This window comes from Pinus tabuliformis, chromosome 1_2, assembly GCF_031772625.1.
Source record: "Pinus tabuliformis cultivar Carrire ecotype Pingquan chromosome 1_2, CPIR1, whole genome shotgun sequence".
In the NCBI taxonomy this organism is placed as follows: Eukaryota; Viridiplantae; Streptophyta; class Pinopsida; order Pinales; family Pinaceae; genus Pinus; species Pinus tabuliformis.
The window spans coordinates 1091250349-1091264809 of NC_142298.1; positions in this window are offsets into that span (position 1 = coordinate 1091250349).

The window sequence follows — 14461 nt, forward strand, 5'->3', positions numbered from 1 at the left end:
ATCCATATGTGGAAAAGACCATTATATTTAGTTCAAAAATGACATCTAGTAGGTATAAGAATCATGGACCTTCATATGTTTGAACAAAATTGTATGTAAAAAAATCGTAATCTTCTTATAGTTCTTGTTCAGAATGAAGTGGAATCTTATGACAGATATTGCTGATGGCATGGATTCATTGTCAAACAAGCGTAGAAGAGGAGATTTGGGTGGTCTACTTCCATGATACTCGCACTCTCAAGGCATATGCCCATTCAGACTCATGTCCAACTCAAGATTGGCTCCGAGGAAACTGCGAATTGGCGCCTTAGGTTCTATTTACTGAATATATATCTTTCTGTACATTACTCTACTTAATATCGAATGCTTAGAATCAAATACTAAATACTTAAAAGTCGGGCATTCAAATGGAGAATAACATTTGAATATATTTATAGTTCGTTAGTCTGATTCCTTTCAAACAATTTTTTGAATGGTCAGCTTGAAATTGATATCACTTTGATCAGGGTAGCTTAATTTTTTTTTTTTTCCAGAAAGAAAAAAGCAATATATATATTATATTTGTCATCAAGGTACATTATAGACATGATTTTTCTGTTGCCATTATAGGCAAAAATATAGAAGGTAGAGTTATTACCATTCAAAACAAGATCCAAGCTCCTGCTTCAAACAAAAATCAGAACCATTTTGGCAGTATGACTGATAACAGTGCATTTACAGATCAACAACATGTGCGAAAATACAAAGAACTGTTGTAAAAAACTGAAGGAGAATCATAAGCCTCATTGAGGCTGAGCTGAAAGAACCTGTTCCAGATTTGAAAAAAAATTCCTTGCATTAGATAGAAATCTATGTCATCCAAAGACATACTCCATATAAATCATGGTCAGAGGTGAAAGGATAAAAACCTTCGCCCCTTTAGAGCGTAGCTGAAATCCATTAAAATAAAAACAACTGTTCCATCAAAAAGATAAAGAGGGCACAACAGGTCCAAACCAGATTGGTAGGTTGGAAAATGATAAAACTTTATTATCAAGAAGCTAAAGAGGACACGATGCGAGACGACAGATCCAAACCAGATTGGTAGTCTGGAAAACGTTGAATTTTTTTTCTGCTCGACAGAATGGCCATTTTAGTAAAGACTATGGGCTCTACTAGCCTTCAGTAAAGATTCTCGATTGGAGGGATTCGAATTTAAGCATTCATTTTTGCACCCTTCTGTAATGGATTAAAGTATATCTTGTAAACCCTGAGTTTCAAATGTAGATGAGGATTTGCAAAATACAAAATAATCATTTTTGATAAGTAGGACAGACATATAATTGCTCTGTGAGAGTTACCCTAAAATCAACTACTTTACCATATCCTTGTTCGTAAATGTCACAAAGTAAGTGTTCTTAATGATCCCAAAAGAGCCCTAGGAGAGATGATCCAACGTGCAAGATAGAAAATGATTTGGTTTACAAAGGCTTAATGTAAGTTAGGGGAGGCATAATCATTAAGGTTTTCAAAATGTTACGCAAAAATATATTTATGTGTAGGACAAAGGTTGAGTGTATATATATGAAATTTTTTAAAACTTTTACTATTTTATATTTATGATTAGCGTGTTAATTTCTATCGCATAATTTTAAGATATAATAAAATAATTTAAAAAATTATATATTTTTTTCCAAAAATAAAAATGAATTAGCTAATTGTGATGTCCCCATTTACTTGTAAATATTTATTTTACTGCATTTTCTTGGACAACTGAATATTGGTGAACTTGGTTTTATATAAATAGCAATTCTGTTTCTATTGAATAAGTGGATTGCTGAAATTGTGACAATAATTAATTAATTTAACTTAAAGTAAAAGTGAGTTATCAAAGGATAATAGTTGTTCTCAAACAGTTAGGCTGGGTGGTTACCACAACCCTAACTACTTCCAAAGGGGAAGATTTATTCCAGGGATCAAGAGGATGGGGGATCTGAGATTCTGGAAAAAGAAAGAAAACAAGAGAACTGGAAAAGGAAGAGGAAAGACTGTGTTGTAAGGACAGACAGTGCAAGCAAGGCTACATTTGGTCTGGACAGACAGTGCAAGCAAGGCTACGTCTGGTGAAGGCCAGATAGCACTACCAATTCAAGAAAGGGGATTTTCTTGAAGAGATTACCCTGAAGAGGGTAGCTCGGGGGGAAGACATAGCAGGATATGCTGGTCTCAAGGTTGGGAGGCAAAATGGACAAAAGGCTTAGATCATTAATCTAGAAGCTAAGACAGATAAGTACTTCTGCAATATTTATTGAAGAGATTACCCTGAAGAGGGTAGCTCGGGGGGAAGACATAGCAGGATATGCTGGTCTCAAGGTTGGGAGGCAAAATGGACAAAAGGCTTAGATCATTAATCTAGAAGCTGAGACAGATAAGTACTTCTGCAATATTTATTTTTCAGAAGGCTTAGACCATATTTATTTTTCAGAAGGCTTAGACCATAATCTAGAAGCTGAAACAGATAAGTACTTCTGCAATATTTATTCTTTGATATACAGTAAATGATTACAGTAGACACGTGATGCTTGTCTTGAAGTAGTACAGGTACTAACAAGAATAATACTATCTAAGCATAATACAGTTAGAACTATACAAGAATTAGGAAGTCATTCTTTACTGCTTAAAAGGAAAAACCAGAACAGAAAGAATCGTGGAATAAAATCATCAATAAGACAAAGTTTCTTTTTTTTGGTAGGTAAGCACCCACGGGGGATTTGAACCAGTGACCTATCGCAAGGAGTGCCTTAACAGTGCACCCATTCACCGTCAATCCAAAACCCCATGGGTCAATAAGACAAAGTTTGGAATAAGAGGTAACAGTGTATTTATCGTTCTCTCCAGCAAGTAAAAGAAACTATAGATATAAATTCTTTCTTGCATAGAGAAATTCCGGACCAACATTCATAGGAGAAATTAACAAGAATATAGACATTAAATAAGTATTCACCAAAGAACTTGGAAAAAATGATAACAGTAGGAGAAATATAGATTTCAGACAATTGAAAACACATTTACACAGAGCCTTGGATAACGTTGACCAGAATTACCGAATCCGAGCAACTGGTGTAACCCCAGAAAGACACCGGAGGCTCGAATACGAATTCTTGATAAAGAATCTAAGGCATGCTATAATAGGCATTACCGAAAGGTAAATATTCCAAACTATAAACAACTATAGGGTCTGCCAAAATACTCAAACAACATAAAACAAAAGAATGTCAAAATCGCACCATTTCTTTATATGCAATAGATTAAGTAGTGGAATCCTACTGAAAACATGTATAACGCTCCAGATACCCTCTTCTGAGAGAAAATATGCTCAATAAATAGGAAGGAGATCTCGTATATAAGAAAAACAGAAGCATAACTTAACACAAGCGCATTCTTGGCAACAAGACTGCAATTTCATAACCAAAACCAAAAGTCTGAAAACGAGGAATTATTCCTCTGAGTTCAGCCCAGTCCCTCTGAGTTATTATAACAAAACCCTCAGCCTTAGGCCAGAGAAACCTTTTAAAAATACATTACAGGGATAGTATTCCGTCCAGTTCATGGATGAAGGATGTTAACTATTATCCCTAGCCTAGTTCGACAAACAAACATATACCTGGTAGTGGGTGCCAAGAAACTGGTAGACCCAACCGCAATTCGGCATGACTCCGAGGACCCACACCATAGCCAACTAGGGCTGCACATTCAAGTAGAAAATAAGATGAGTATGTGATGAAAAAACAAGAGAAAAGCTATAAAACTCAAAAACTATTTAAGTTTAACACCTAAAACGAATATGCACTTACCTGAAGAGACTATCCAAGTTGGAAACCCTTTCTGAAAACAGAGACTATGTCTCAGCGCACATCGTGTTATACCACTGAAAAGAACCAATTTCAAAGGCAACCAGAAGTAGGCAGCTTGATCAAAGGCAAACTATGGCGAGGTAAAGCAGCGGTTAGAGAACCATAATAGAGAAGACAAAAGTGAACCATTTGAGGACTCGATGGACTAACACTCGCAGCTCGACAACCCTGGGAGATCACCTCAAGACACACAATGTACCAGGATCTAACACCACGACCGTTGGATTTGGAAGAGGCATCTGCACCATAGAACTGATGCATATTCCCACGGAAGGATTCCAACTGGAGGCTCCTTGGCAGTCGAACCATAACCCTAGGCATACGACAACCAGGGTATTAATGTAAGGTTGAAAGGAGGCGGTATGGCCATAATTGCCATAGCACTTAAACATTTATGGAAGGTTAATAAAATATCAGGTTATACGTTAAATCACACCAATAAACGTGAAGTTGCCAGCCGGATTATGGAACTTACAGTCATGTATAATGGTAAATTATATATGTGCTGAAAAACCATAGTCCAACATTTCATTGCAATTTAAATTAACGAATTACGCCATGTTCTTTTGAAAGTGAATAACCATAATGCTATTGGTAATTCATGGATTATTATTAATATAGACAAATTTTATTTTACTATAAGTTACCTTATTAGTTAGATGTGTGACATTAATACTTTTATTGTTTTTATTGTACCATTAAAAATAATAAAACTATGATTGAAATTACACTAATTTTATATATTTATATATTCTCTATCTATTTTACTATTTACACTCAATTTAATAATAATAATTAATAATTAGCACATATTTAACTTTATATATTTAGTTTATTTTCACTTATCTTAATACTTAATATATTCTAATTTAAATCTTTTATGTTAAATTTATTAATAACAAACATATATTTAACTTAATTTGATTTCTTATAGGTTTAAGAATATTAAATTCCATAAGAATTTTAAAATGTTATGTTATTTTACATAGGTTAAGGTTCCATAAAAATAAGGTTTGAAGTTGCTTTTTTGAATTGACTTATTATTGATCTACTTGTTGTACTATAGGTAGTGTATCTATTTTATAGTAAGTAATCATTGTACTATAGGTAGTGTCTAGTAATTTTTTAAGGAGCATTCATCAAAACAAAGAAATCTAATGAACCATAATAAATATCATATTTATTGAAGGGATTTTATCATCATAAATTACCAAAATGTAATTTGAGTGACTAATAAAATTCTACTATTACAAATAGATAAAAAAATTCATTCCACATTCATATACACTTCAAGGTGGAATGTGCTATTCTTTAGTAATTACACCTTATTATCTTGACATCTTTGCTTATGTAATGACTATCAATCCTTCACTCTTTATTTGATTATTGTGATTTATTGTAATTGTTTTGCATGTAGGTAAATTATTTAAATAGGAATGCTTCCAAAAAGGAAGGGTCAATCAACTAAATTTTTTTATGTATATTTTAAAACATCAAAGACTTATAATGTTAAAGATATTCCATATATACCTCATTTGAATGATGATGCTAATGAAGATATGAACGAAGAGTATTTTGTTGATATAGAAATTCTTGGCAATAAAAAGGAAGGACACGATGGTGGATCTAGTAGTTCGAGGAGGAAGGCCTTCTCAAAACATGAATTCCGAGAAGAGTGGATGATAAAACATCCTTGGGTGTATAGTATCAATGTTGAATATCACAAGACTCATATGAAGTGTAAAATTCGTGAGAAATACAAGGCTCAAGGTCCATGGGGTATTGGAGATGGATTTAATACGATTCAATATGATGTTGTGAGAACCCATGCAAAATCCATTATTCATCAAACATCAACTTAGAGAAATTTGTATGACACTGAAAGGTTTGAAAATCCCATTAAAGAACACATAGTGGATATAAGTGAGGCTAATAAGGAAATGGTCAGAACTACCATTTAGTTAGCATATTTTATTGCAAAAAAAGATATTTCAATTTTTACTTATGAAGATATTTGTCATATTCAAATGCATCTACAGACTCCTAATATGCCTTCTCGAGTGGAGTATTCTTCCTACATAAATAGAAAAGAAGCTACTAAATTTATTCACTCTATATCAAATTATATTGAAGAGGTGCAAACTAGAAAAGTGTTAGAAAATCCCTTTTTCTCTATAATGTTAGATGAAAGTATAGACAATGGTTTGGAACAACACCTTGTTGTGTATTCTACATATCTATATTTAAAAGGTTTGGGCCCTCCAATCACACAATTTATGAAAATGATTATTGTTCCTAGTGGAAAAGGAAAGACTATATATGATACCATCGTTAATTTAAAGGATACAAGGTAGTTGGAAAATGAGAAACTAATAGCGGTTTCAACTGATGGTGCTTCATCTATGGTTGGATGTGAAAATGGATTTGTCACACTGCTAAAGAATGATTTAGCAAATTTGATTGGCATTCATTGCATTTCACATATTGAAGCACTTGTAGCATCATATGCTTTGAAAAAGATACTTGAGTATTTGTATTTTGAGAAAATAACAAACAAGGTATACTCATGGGTTGGAAATTTAGCAAAGAGAAATAATAAGCTCACTTCCTTATTAGAGATAATGGAATTAGAATCCTTGCAGGTTCTTCAAATCCATGGGATTCTATGGCTCTCTATTTTGAGCGTGTAGAAGAGAGAAAGAAAGAATTCATTGTATCATAAGGCAAGGATTTTTTTAATTCAATTTTGTTTAAAAATGCTTGCTGATGCTTTGAAGGAGTTGAATAATCTAAACGAAAAATTTCAAGAAAATAACGTGGATGTCACATTTCTTGGAATAGCTATTAACCATGCACTAAATACTCTTAAAAGATATTTTTGTATACTAAATTCTTTTGTAGAAGGTGTTTTACATCTTACTAAATTTCTGAAAGACTCCAAAGATGGTTTCCTTTAAAATGTTGACGAAGAGGGGAATACCCATAGACATGATTTTTTGTATATTTCAATCCATGATGAACAATTGTCACAACCAATGGTAGCTTGAATTGAGGGCTCCCTTTAGAGTTTCATACAACTTGCAAGAAATTATGTCCAAGCATTGATTGAGAGTTTCGATTCAATATTTCCAGATCTTCATCTTTTTAATCGAACAAGTTTGTTTAGTCCTTGTCATTACCTGTCAGATGTTTATGTCAGAGAAAATAGTGTAAAGCATTGGCTTGAAATACTTCTTTCACATTTGCAACATAAAACATGTAATGAAGGTGAAAATGTACTAATGCTTGATATTAAAACTTGCAAAAGAGAATTATATCAATTTATTGGCGTGGTTTATTTGAATAGAGAAAGATTCTTAATGGAAGATGCATGGAAAGTATTTTCTCAAACAAAGATTGGCACTTTAGGTATCCAAATATGCTAAAATTATGGCAAGCAATGCTTGTCATACCAATGAGCACCGTCGCATGTGAATGAGGGTTCTCTAAGAAAAATATGATCAAAGATATAAGGATAATAAGACTATCAATTAACACACTTGATGCATTGATACATATATCATTAATAGGTCCTAACACAACAGAGGTGAAATGGGAACAAATTTATGAGATTTGGCAAGTTGCAAAGGAAAGAAGGCTTTTTGACATGTGAGGATTATTAAGTTATATGTTTTTTTACTTTGCACAAAGTTTGTGTGTGTGTGTGTGTGTGTGTGTGTGTATATATATATCTATATATCTATATATATATATATATCTCTCTCTCTCTCTATATATATATATATAGATATATATATATATGACTTTTGTTGTCCTTTACTATATGTATATTTTTGATATGAAATTTTAATATTCTTTGTGTATTGATGGAAGGTGGAATACATTCATGAATAATTACATGGATGATGGCTACTATAAGAAGAAATTGAAGATATCATTTGAAAGTTTTTTCATGTGCTATTGTTATTGGTTGGTGACACATGAAAAATGCCATCAAGTTTGAAAAATGTCCACATCTTACCAACCTTTTAGAAAACGTAGTAAAAGATGTGATGCATTTGGATTGAATCATTTTGGTACTATGGCATAGCTTTTCTCCCTTTATGCTTCTCAAGATGCATTTAAATATGAGGAGATTCTTTTGCACAAATATTCAATTCCCCTCTTTCTTTGGCTTTAATGCATACCTTTCATGCAACTAGAGGCATTTCATTGCTTTCATTATCATTGGAGCAATAGAATTTAGAAACTTGTAAGTTGTGACATTATTTTGGTGTAACTGGATTTTTTAGTAAACCATCATTTAGAATAGTATGTATATGTATCAATTAATAATTTATTTCCTAATTCCTTTCTCTTATTGGATGGATTTGAAAGCTAAACGTTGCTGGCATGCTATTTTTCCTTCTTAGGGTGTCATATATTTATATTTTGAATCAAATATTATATTAGATAATGTCAAAAATTATCTTTGAATTTTCATGGAACTTAGTATTATTATGAAACTAAATATTTAGGTGACATAATATAACTTTTTGGTTTTAAATGATGATTTAAAGATATGAGATGGATAACCATCAAGTATTTTTACCTATGACTAACTATATACTTTCAATAAGAAAATGTGTTCTTCTATGCTGAGTTCACTAACATTTATACTTCTTGGATTCTTAACTGAGATGATCCCAAGGGCAAGACTCCTTGCCTTGGTGCAAAGGCTTCTAACAATCGAGTCCTTATGCTTAAAAACCTTCCAATTTCATGCCAGCCAAATATTCCATAGCATATTGTGGGGAAGAATGTCCCAGACTCTCTTCACTGTGTTATTTTTCCTGTGCTGCCAGGGGTAGTTTTTTCTCCATTTGTAAAGAATTTCTCCTATGGTGTTTTGGGTGTTCCATGGGATTTGATTGTTATGAGGAAAGTTCCTCCAGCAGTTGATGGCAAAAGGGCATTCAATAAAGAGATGATACATTGATTCTTCAGCAGCTAAGCAATTAGGACAACAAGAGGGGCCATTAATTCCCCTCTTTTGCAAATTTTCGGCCATGAGGGTTTTACCTTTGAGGAGGGTCCAGAGAAAAAACTTGACTTTTAGAATTGCCTCGGATTTCCAAACCACCTTCCAGTGGTTCCAACTTGGCATGGGGTAGCTGATGTTGCAAATATAATGGTGAGCATATTGGATGGTGTAAGAGGATCCATATGGGTCCCAACGAAACACATCAAGATCGTTCTTTTTGACAGGGGCTATACTATGCAAAAGGGATTGAAGGACAGAAAGACTTGCGTTAAGACTATTGGGTATGGCTGGGAAGGCCCAACCTGACCAAAGAAGGGTGTGAGGATCCCATTAGGAGATCTAGTCCAAGTAATGAATGCATGTTCTTTCAAAAAAGGAAAGGATAGGGTGGACTCCCCCATGTCTGTTTATTGGCTGCTGACCCATGATTTTGTCTGCTCCAATATTGATGCTTGCACCTCCCTTGGGGATTTTTGAAGTATTTTGAGCAATTAGTGGAATTTCTCTCTTGCATAATTCCCAAATTTTGGAGGATTCTCTATTGGGAATATCTCGATCAAGAAGCTGTTGTCTAGGAAAGTTGAGGTATTTAATTTCGAGAACTTTTTTCCACCATGCTGGGAATCTAGTAATGAGTCTCCAGACAATTTTGCCTCCAAAGGCTAAATTGAGAAATTTAGGAGATCTAATTCCAATACCTCCTCGGTCTTGGGGTTGGATCACCTGCTTCCAATTAATCAAGTTGAATTTCTTTTTATCATTTCCCTGCCCCTGCCATAGGAATTGGTGAAGGGCGATTTCCATTTTGTTGTGGAAGGAGGCCGGAGCTTGAAGAAGAGAAAAATGATATAGGGGGAGAGAAGATATACCTAACTTAAGAAGAGTGAGGCGACCAGCTGGGTTGAGCCAAATAGATCCCCACTACTGCACTTTTCTTTTCATTTTGTCGACTACTGTGTCCCAGACTTCTGCTCTCAAAGGTCCAGCACTTATAGGCATGCCCAAGTAAGAGAAGTGAGTCCAATCATACTTGCATGTGACTCCAAAGATGATGGAGATATTGTGAAGCACCTGTACTGTTGTGTTCCAGCCATATATGCAACTTTTCAAATTATTTACCATTCTGCCAAAGTAGCTCATGTATTTGTCAAGGAGAGATTTGAAGCGCTTGGCTATTGTGGTGGAGGCCCTCCAATCTGCAAGGTTTCATCAGAAAATTGTGAATGATTTATGTTCTTGACCCTGTCCCCAAATTTTATTCCTGTGATTAAGCCAACCCTCCGGCTGAAGTCCAACGCTCTGCTAAAGGATTCAGCCATTAGAATGAAGAGATAAGGTGAGAGGGGGCAACCTTGTCGGAGGCCTCTGGAGGATTGGAAAACTTCTCCAGGTCTGCCATTTACAAGAGGGGAGATCCATGGCCCCGAAATGCAGGCTCGAATGAGGTTGAGAAAGCGGTCATCAAATCCCATCTTCTTCAAAGCTGCCAAGAGGAAGGAGTGTCTCACTCTGTCAAATGCATTGGCTAGATCAAGCTTGAGGATAAACCCTTTCTCATTTCTGGTTTGACTCGAATGGATGGCTTCTTGCACAAGTAAAATGGAATCAGTTATTTGTCTATTGGCTAAGAATCCCCCTTGATTTTCGAAAATGAGAGAAGGGAGCAAAGGCTTCAGGCGGGTAGCAATGACTTTTGTCAAGATTTTATAGGAGTTACAGAGTGATATGGGCCTAAAACGAGCAAAGGAAGATGGCCTGTTTTCTTTAGGGATGAGTGCTAGATGAGTAGCATTGGTATATCCTCCTATTTTGCCTTTTTGTTGGATCCAATTGAGCATTTTTGTCAAGTCCTTTTTAATAATTCCCCAGAATGCTCGATAAAAGCATATGGGAAAGCCATCCGGTCCCGGGGCTTTATCAGGTTGAAGAGTCTAGATTGATCTCTTGATTTCCTCATCATCTATCTCCTTGCTTAAAATTTCATTCATTTCCCTGCTTATTCCTATTGGGAGATGCTGCAATAAATCTATATAATCCTCTGCTTCCTTTGTTTCAGTTAGCAGATCCCGATAGTGATCTGTAGCAGCTCTTTGAATGACTTCCTGAGTTCTTTGTCTATCACCTTTTGCATCTAGGATGGAGCTAACATTATTCCTTATCTTTCTGGCTGTCATTTGCTTGTGAAAAAAAATTGAGTTCTTGTCATCCCCTTGTAACCATAATTGTCTCGACTTGAGCCTCCATTATGTTTCCTCTTCTCTGTTAACTCGGTATAGTTGTAAGTAGAGTTCATTTTCTTGCCATTTGTTCTCTTGGGAAAGGCCATTATCCTCTATTTCTCTTTGGATACTCTCCAGATTTTTCTTAATTTATTTTTTTACCTTCGCTGGTTGTTGATACTTTGTTTTAGCCCATTCTTTGATGGCTTGTTTTGTTTTCCGTAGTTTTGTTTCCCAAATGAAACAGGGAGAGCCTTCCACGTGTTGGATCCAAGAGCTGTAAAGAATTCCTGCAACTGCTGGTATATCATTCCAAAGAGAACTGTATCTAAAGGGAATGGGCCCAAGTGGCCTATGATTTTCCAGTGTTAGAGTTATTGGGAAGTGGTCAGAGGCAGAGCACGTTAGAATGTTAGCATATCCAACGGAGAAAGTAGAGAAGTGTAATATTGATGAGAATTTTGTCCAACCACTCCATGATGTTACCAACACCCATCCTGCGGTTATTCCAGGTGTATCTACAGTTTTTTGGAGGGAAATCCATAAGATCATGATCCTGCATGATATTTTCCAACTGTATTCTATATGGATCAGGCGTAAAACTGCCTCCCCTTTTCTCATTGGCATGGAGGATTAAATTAAAGTCACCTCCTAGAATAATGTTAGTGTTCTCTTCTACGTCCAGACTGTCTTTTAGATCATGCCAAAAACTATCCTTATCTCTACAGTGATTCGACACATAGATGTTGTAGATGATAATGGCTTGCTTATCTGCATTATTTTCCAGAGTTGTTTTGATCCAGTGTTGATTTATTGTTTCCAAAATACAGTTCCATATACCTTGATTCCAAATTGTTGCTATTCCTCCTAAGGCTCCTCTTGCCTCACTAATGCTTCCTCTATACTGTCTCTACTTCTCAATGACTTTATTCATTTCCTTGTGGTTTTGTTTTGTTTCTTGTAACATAATAATTTCTGGCTTCTCAGAAATGATAAGATCCCTTAGGGTTGCTACCTTAGAGGGGTGCCCAAGTCTCCTGATGTTCCAAGATAATATTTTCATCATTGGATATGCGGTATGCGGGGAGGTGCTCGCCCCCCTTGGTCCTTGTTGATTGATTTTTTGTCATGCTTCCCTAGAATATAAGTTTCTATGGGTGTCTGCATTCACATTGCTATGTCATTTTGCGGGTTCTCATCCCTGTGCTACTTAGCAGATTTCCTGCCTGGGCCAGGTTTCTTGGAGGGTTCACTAGAACCCCCGTGATCTTTAGGTGAGCTTCTGGTGATTCTGTTGAGTGGAGGATCAGTAAGAGGCTGAGAGGAAATAGTAAGAGGTAATGAGGATTCGATAGTGTCGTGGTGTTGGCTTTCAGGGAGAGGGGGCTCCTAGGGATCAGGAGGAGAGTGGGGGGATGAGGGGTCTTCTTCCTCCAAATATTCGAAGGGGTTTTATGTAGAGGGTAATGGCTGAGTCAAGATGGTAGAAGAGGAGAAGGATGCAGCTTGGATTTCTGGGGGAGGCTTTGGTTTTGAGCCAGACTATTTGGGCTTTGCTTCATTTTTTTTGACTTGTTCCCATGTGTCTTCACTGGCTTCAACATTTTCATTCATTTCATTTTCTTTTAGTTTACTACACCTATTAGCAAAATGACCATATTCATGGCATACCTTACATTTGAACGAGATTTTTTCGTAGTCCAGCTGCTGAATATGGGTCCATTGGTCCACTTTGATCTTGATTGCTTCCGGAAGGCCCTTTCCTAAGTCGACTTCAACACAGATCCTTGCACATGTGTGCATGTTGTCCTTTGGTTCGCATCTGTCGATGTATTTTCTGACAGCGTTCCCAATGGCTTTGACCGATTCATCTCCCCAGCAATGAAGAGGGAGATGGGGCAAGCGAACCCAAACCGGGACTGCATTAGGTATATCCATTTTTGGGTCGAAGTCAGGGGACCATCTGTTCAGATAGAGACCTCTCGAATCCATGAAGTAGGGACCATTTCTGAAGATGAGATTCCAGTCTTCTTTGGTTTCAAAGAGGAATGTGTAGTAACCCCTTCCACATAATCTTATTGCGATTTTTCCTTGGATGTTCGCATTCCAGTTGCGCTCCACCCATTTTTGTACAGCTCTGGGAGAGGGCCATAGGCCAGTAAATTGTCCAACTAGACCTCTCTCTGCTAGAGAGATCGCTGCCTTCCTTGGGAGACTAGGGGGAAGGGAGATTTTTGGGATGTCAGCCAGTTTCTTGACGAACTTTGAAGTTGTGGGTTTGTTTCGGATGGTAGCATTTTCAGAAATGAGAGACGTGAAGATCTCAGCTTAGTCTTCATTGTCTTGCATCTGGGAGGGGTCGATCCCAGCCATGGAAAGGCCAAAAGGGAGCCAGTCACAGCATTGGCCGGAGGAGGATGGTAGAGCCCGATTGCAGGGGTGCCGAGGAGGAAGACTGGAGGCCCAGCAGTAGGGGTTGCCAGGCGGGAGGCCTGCGGAGGGCCGCAGGAGGCGAGGTTGCAGGGGCACGGGAGCTCTGGTTCAAAATCTCGCGCGCGATCAAAAGGTCGACATTGGAGCTTGTACATTTTTGCGCCTTCTGGTGGTGTGAAATTTCTCCATGTCTCTATTATCAGGTTATGAAAATCGGGGTGATTTAGCCAAAAGGCTTCAAAGAGAAAGGGCCTGTGAACATTGTCTCCCATTCTTTGCTAGTGAAGCCTAATAGGCCAATGGTCCGAGCTAGAGAGTGGCAATATAGAGGCCAAGAGATCCCCGCCAAGATGTATTACATTATCAGAGATCAGGAATCTGTCTAACCGAGATGCAATTTGGTGGGCATCTGCATGCTTGTTGTTCCAAGTATAAACGCCATTGTTGAATTCCATATCTATAAGCCTGTTGTTATGAATGTAGTTTTTGAAGTAAGTGCTTTCATAGTCCAACTTGATCCGTCCTCCTCTTTTTTCCTCCAATCTTGTAATCATGTTGAAGTCCCCTCCTGTGATCCAAAGTGGGTGGGATCTTTCTGAGTTGATCTGAGTTAGGGTGTTCAATGTGTCTACTTTGTTTGTTCCCTCCTCGGGGAAGTAGACATTAGTTAAGTGTCCATGAACATTTGTCCCTGTTAAATGAAACTTGGCTTGAATAAAGTGCTTACTAGCATGTATGTTAGTAAGTGTTATAGTTCTATCATCCCAAACGATGGCTAGCCCTCCTGAGGCTCCCATGGCTTCCACCGCCACTTCTTTGCTTCCTGGCCATGCTTTGGCAAGGATTTGATCCAACCTTTTGGAATTACACTTGGTCTCCTGCAAGAAGAAAAT